The sequence below is a fragment of the Dermacentor albipictus genome, chromosome 7 (assembly GCF_038994185.2).
Source record: "Dermacentor albipictus isolate Rhodes 1998 colony chromosome 7, USDA_Dalb.pri_finalv2, whole genome shotgun sequence".
NCBI lineage: Eukaryota > Metazoa > Arthropoda > Arachnida > Ixodida > Ixodidae > Dermacentor > Dermacentor albipictus.
The window spans coordinates 72,978,169-72,985,108 of NC_091827.1; positions in this window are offsets into that span (position 1 = coordinate 72,978,169).

Sequence of the window (6,940 nt, forward strand, 5' to 3'; positions counted from 1 at the left end):
ATCAATTAAATTAAATTATGGGGTTAAACGTTCCAAAATCACTTTCTGATTATGAGGCACGCGGTAGTGGAGGACTCCGAAAATTTCGACCACCTGGGGTTCCTTAACGTGCACCTAAATGAAAGTACACGGGTGTTCTCGCATTTAGCCCCCATCAAAATGCGGCTGCCGTGGCCGGGATTCGATCCCGCGACCTCGTGCTCAGCAGCCCAGCACCATAGCCACTGAGCAACCACGACAGGTAGGTTATCAATTGCACACATTATTCAGGTTCTTAAAATTTCTGCTATGCTTTCTCTGCATCCATTGTCTGTTGCCTTAACCAGGTCGGAATTAATAAAGGCCCAACACTTCTGTTCCACTTCTAACTCATTATAACATCTTTTATATTTTGAGCCATCATTTTTTGTTTCTTTCATCAAATCAATAATGAATCCCAATTATGAAATTCTACTGGAACCAAATCTCTAGAATAGTGAACATTCAGCATCTTACTGATCTTTAGGTTGAGCGTAGAGTACGAGGGACTTCTCTTCAGCGGTTTGAAAATGAATTAGCCCATTTATTGCCTACACTGTTAAGAAAAAAAATGTTTTGTAATATGGCCGGTGGCTCTGTCTAGGTAGCATATACCTAACAGGCGGTTTCATTACTCATAGGCGTGTTTCATATTCTTTTCAGCCGTACTGATTACATCGTAATCCTCTAGCAAGCCCCTCGAAAAAATTGCAAATTGTGATTTCCTGTCGCATATGCAGGGAAGATTATGTAACTTGTAGCTTAGCTCAGTCATTCAAATATATAGTTCTGTGTAATGAGCATTGTAGAACTTACAGGTTACAGAATTAGAAATCTTTGTGCGAATGGCGATATCAAAACTATCGGGTCTAATGAGTTCATCACCGTTATCACATTTTCTAATGACATAAATTTGTTATGTTTCTTATTTTTTTTATAACATAATCGCTAATTCAAGGGTATCCCTGAATAGAGTGCTGAAATGTGGAGCGACATGAAAAAATATTATTTCTCAATTTGAGCCGAATAACCGGGGTATCCAAGTAAGTGAAATGACCCGCCCCGGTGGCTTAGCAGATATGATGTTGCACTTGTAAGCACAAGGTTGTGGCATGATATTGCAGCCACACCGGCCATACTTTGTTTCAGGACAAATTCAAAAACACCCGTGTCCACAAAACAACGTGCAATGGGTGCCTGTTAAAGATCCCCTTGTGGTCAAAATTATTCTCGAGTCCTCACAGCGGTGTGCCTCATAATCAAAGTGTGTGTATCCCAAGTAAACTACCAGGATTTATATTATAAGAGGTGAAATAGAATGAGCCCGACGAGTTAGTCAACAGAAACTCGACCACACTGACTGTTCTGAATAAATTTCTGAACTTCAAAGACAAAAGCTACGTAATGAAAAGTGCTTTCAATCTAAAAGGCATTCTAAGTCCTCGAATCTAGATGGAGAAATATATTTCATCCCGAATGCAATGAATTAACGAAACACGGATAAAACTAATCAGCCGCAGTTTGATAAGCTAATATTGGGTAAAAAAATTATGCCCATGAAGCCTTCAAGCAATGAAATTGTCCCAATTCCTAAGCAAGGGTCTCTCGCGAATGGCATTTGTCGTCTCATTCCAGCCCTTCTCAAAGCTGTGTAATATGGTGGCCAATTTTACAAGTCTTTTAAGAAAACAGGATCACCTTTGCGTGTTTGACGAACCCTGCTCTGCTGATATCATTGAGAAAAGAAATATTGTGGCCGTTAGATGTGTCTGTCAATGAACTGTCTTTTTTCTAAAAAGATTATATTGTTTCGAAAACGTAAGGTAGAAACACGAGACGGCTGTGGTATATTTGCAGTAAAAAATTCCAAGTGCACCTACTTTAAAGGTGCAATGTATTCAAATATTGCGCGTAATGCTTCACCTTTCAAGTGTAGCTTGTGCTCTTTGAGTTTGTTACCGTGAGAATAATGACAACTGGATGAATGTTTACAAGAGTGTGATAGTACTTCTTTTAAAGAAACGTACATTCCGAAAATACCAATTTATCTGTATACAGGAAGCGCGTGGTCCACCTGCCATGTAAGGCGCTGTAATTAAAAAACGATGTTATTAGGCTAAACTGTCGACATCTGATAATGCCTCGAAGTGCTATCGGAAACAATCAAAGTCATGCTTAACCAAAATTGAAGCAGCTAACGAAAAAAGTCTTAACTATGGTATTTTCATCATGTTAGCTAACGACAAAACAAAATTCTTGAAAGTAATAAACACCAAACCATTGTCAAAGTACTTCGTATATATAATACAAACCATCCAATTTCCTACAACATTAGAAGCGCTACGACAATAAATTATATCTTGTGTTATATTGTACCATGTGGTCTCGAAATTGTTGAATTTGCTTCTGTTACTTCCATGAGTAATATTATCATAATCACTCCTAATATCACGTAAAGCGCTATTTATTGTCTTCCTAAGAGTTCGGCTCAAGGTGAAGACGGAATGTGTCCAAAACTTCGAAAAATATTGAAAGAACTGATATCTCCTATTTTCAGCATTCCATTGATTGAAAATGTGTTCCTGATGGAGGGAAAATAGCTGAAATTTTCAAATAGTTTGGTCCGGTGTACCCTCCTCTTTCTCTTACTATAGTCCTATTTGACTCAACACTATATGACGTAAACTAGGAAAACATGATATCTAATCAGCAATAATAAATACCCAACAGGGCAAAAGCTTTTCCCCAAAAAATAACATGGGTTCCAACAAGGCGGCTCACTGGAGACGCAGGTAATCGACCTGGTCTCGGACCAAAACCAATGCATTCGGAATTCATGATAAGTATAAGCAATCTTTGTTGAGCTTAAGAAAGCTTTAGGCAAGGTATCAAATACGCGTTTATTATGGAAACAAAACTTTGCTGTTTTAATATGAATACAAAGGCTACCATTTGGATAACGAACCAACAAACCGGTACTAATTTGTAAGAGCTAAGGAATGTTCCTCACGATCACTAGTCAGATCTGGGGTACCACAGGGTTCTGTATTGTGAACGACTGCATTCCTGCTATACGTGTACGACATCTGCCATATTATTACATCTACAGTTAGACTATTTCTAGATAATTGTGTAATTTATAGACGAATAATTACCAGTTGCTACAGTGACACCTTGCAATGTGACATGGGGCAAAAAAAGCTATTCCAAAAGCTAAGTCTTTAGCTTTCACAAAAGCTACTGATCCGGAACTTTCAAATTATTGATGAACGGCCTTATTATTGCAAATGCCGACACAATAAACTACTTGGCAAGTCATTCAAGTTCAAACGTTTCATGGAATCAACGAATCTATGCGATCACTAGCAGTGCGTATAATACACTTGGCTACATCTCGCGTAACTTGGCAACAAGCCTACTAAGCTATTCGCCTATGAATGGCTATTTCACTCAGAGAGTACGCGTCATTTTTGGAACCCGCATCAGTCATAGCTCATCGAGAAGCTCGAGTATGTGTAAAAAGAAGGCAGCCGGCTTCCTTATGAAAAATTACTCTCGAACGGCTAGCATCACTAACATTATAATATCTGTAATCTGCCGTCACTACAAAATGAAATTCTAATACGACCTCTTTCTCATTTTCACAAGCTTTATCAGTGCAGGCCGTATTTCAGCGCTTTCCACAGTAGGCCCGCTCATCGTACCTTCCTGCGCCTTTGTCATTGCTTTTAAGTGCAGACCGTACTTGTACGTCCGAATTTCTTGAGCCAACGTTTCGACAAGTGGACTTGCCTTCTTCAAGTACACTTGGCGTAGCGTTGGCTCCTGCTTTTTCTCGTTTCGCTCGCCATATTGAATTTCCATCTCCCGGCTTCCCCCGGTTGTCCCCAAAGTTCTTTGAGTCACTCGTCCCTTGTTTCTGCGATAATTACTGGAATAAGTTACTAAATTTTATCGCATCCGCTATAGGTCATCATGAATTTCTTGCAAAGCTGAAACACTATTTTAAAGCGCACATGTAGGATTTTCTCGCTCGTTTGTTCAAGAAAGCGGTGTGTTCTTGTGCTAAGTTTTTTTGGTTTTACTTTATTTTCACGATATTTTCATGTCCGTGGCGCACGTGGCTTTCTTTCAGGTTAGCGCCGAGTCCGTTTTACTGTTGACGAGATTTTCTGGTTGTGTTCTTATTTTATTGTGACATGCAGTGTGAGCTGTAATGTGCATTCAATGATTTTATTCTTACATTTGAAGTACAGATTCTATGCAACCTTAATTTTTGACGCCAATTTTAATGGTTATATGGGTCATCAAATTTTATTATGTGTTATTGTACATCTTTAGCGTTTCTTTCTCTTGTGTTCTTGTTTTTGTTTCAGCATGGATGATATATTTGAGTGTGTGTGCTTTAACTATAATTCATTTATTCTGATACCCTTAGTATGCCCGCATGAGCCTTTAAGGTATATTGGAGGTTGGAATGCGCAACAGTTTCACGATACACACAGAGGAGACACACACCACAGAGCGCTACTTGCAACTATCGTTTTATTCCCTTGTCAGTGGAATAAATACAGGAAGATACTCAGGGGGGAGGGCGGTAGCGACAAAACAAACAAGCAAACAAAAACTAAAATAGTTTTGACAAATATTGCCAAGTCTGGGCTCCAGTCATTGTTGTTGGCAATATGAACCGCGTGCAAATAAGCCTCTTTTGCCCTTCGAATCTGCGCATTCCAAAATCGTAAAACGAGGCATAGTTAAGTCATGCTACAGAAACGCGTTGCAAAAGTCGTGCCATCATAGCATTGCTGACAGCTTTCGGGAGCAAACGCGCAGGCTCACAGAGGCAGGTTATCCTTCACAACTATTAGTATCTGTGGCACAATGTTTGTTCAAGGAAATCGGAACCAGGGCTCCGTTATCTGGGAAGGAGCCTTGCGGTCCAAGCACACGACAAAAAATAGTGGTGATGCCGTACATTCATTCGATCGCGCACCGAGTTAAGAAAATTGGTAAAAGATGCGAGGTGAAAGTGGTGTTTTCCGCACCGGAGAAATTGCTGAGCATGTGTGCAAAGGTTAACCCAGGTGCCACACAGAAACGAGGTTGTGAAACACAACACAGAAAGAAGTTCGTCGACTGCGCTGAGGGAGTAGTATATTCCATTCCACTTCAGTGCGGCAGAAAGTACATCGGTCAGACTGGACGATGTTTAAACGAAAGATTAAATGAACATGAATATAACGTTTCAAGAACAGTCACTGGACACCTTGGGATACATTGTAGAGATTGCGGATGTCGGCCATTATTCAAGAATTGTAAGATTGTAAGCAAAGATGGCAGCCAAATAACGCGGGAGATAATCGAAGCTGCGGAGATTGCGCGTTTGGGTAGCATGTGCGTGAGCACGCCTTCAGTTTCCCTTAGTGCAAAGGAATTAGATTTCCTCAAGCGCTAATCGGGAATTTTCGTATCCGGGTTTTTTTGTGATGAGTGCAGCAAACACGATCGCATGACAAAGCCGGCTTGGCATTGGTAGTTGGCAATATTTGTCAAAACTATTTTAGTTTTTGTTTGCTTGTTTGTTTTGTCGCTACCGCCCTCCCCCCTGAGTATCTTCCTGTATTTATTCCACTGACAAGGGAATAAAACGATAGTTGCAAGTAGCGCTCTGTGGTGTGTGTCTCCTCTGTGTGTATCGTGAAACTGTTGCGCATTCCAACCTCCAATATGCTATACCAACACGCCCAGTCGTCAACCTTGGCAAGTTTCCTTTAAGGTACTTGAATAAAAAATCAATATTGATAAACGGACAGAGTGTGACGCTCGCAAAATTCACAAGAACTGGACATCGCAAACGATGAATTTAATAAAATTCAAGACCGTAATAGAAGTGCCCTACAGCCATGAATTGCTTTTGTGGAACTTGGCAGTAGCCTCTCCCATTGCTAAACTAACCTACGAGTGTTTGAAACATCAGCGTTCCGAACTTACTTTTTCTTTGTTATATGTTTGCTGCTCAGCTGTACTTTGAACGAAGTAAACATCTACTTGTCACTCTCATACAAGTGCAGTATCAAAACATGGAGAGTGTTATCACAACTACCCGATAGCCACTTATCTGCTGCACTACCTGGTAATGCTACTATGTAAGTTTGTTGCACTCCTTTAATAAGTGCTGCTCAGACAACCTGAGGTGACGGCCATGTACGAGTGTTTTTCGCCACTTCTGTACCAATAAACTTTGTTTAGTGGAATTAAAGGACTCCTCAAAAGGCTTGGTGGTTTTAAAAAAATGAAAAGCTGCGTATGCATACAGTGCTGGCGATTGCGTGTGAGAATTATTAAAGTGCCACAGTGCCGTGAAAACAGCAGAAAATGTAAAAGATATATGCCGTGCACCTTTCCTTGCAATCCCGGCCACGGCGGCCGCATTTCGATGGGGGCGAAATGTGAAAACAGCCGTGTGCTTAGGTTTAGGTATACGTTAAAGAACGCCAGGGGGTCGAAATTTCCGGAGTCCTCAACTACGGCGAGCCTCATAATCAGAAAGTGGTTTTGACATGTAAAACCCCAAAAATTAATTTTTAACTTTTACTTGCAAGGAAGCTGCGCAGGCAGCCAGATGGTTAGTGACCCGCACAAGTTCTTCTACGCAGTGCCATCTGTGCCACCTAGCATTATAAATCGAGCTATAACGAACGTGCAGCGCTATGCGCTGTATATATGCGCTCTATAAACAGAAAGAAAAACTTTACTGGATTGCAAAGCCGTGGTTGGTCCCTACACTCTGCTATGGGAAACTACAAGAAAGGAAAACTGGTTCGAAAGGCTAGTAGATGCGCTTGGAGAGAGAATTTCCCTCGGCACTGACCCACTCATCGTGGCCGGCAAATAACATAAGAAATAATATCTTCAGTGA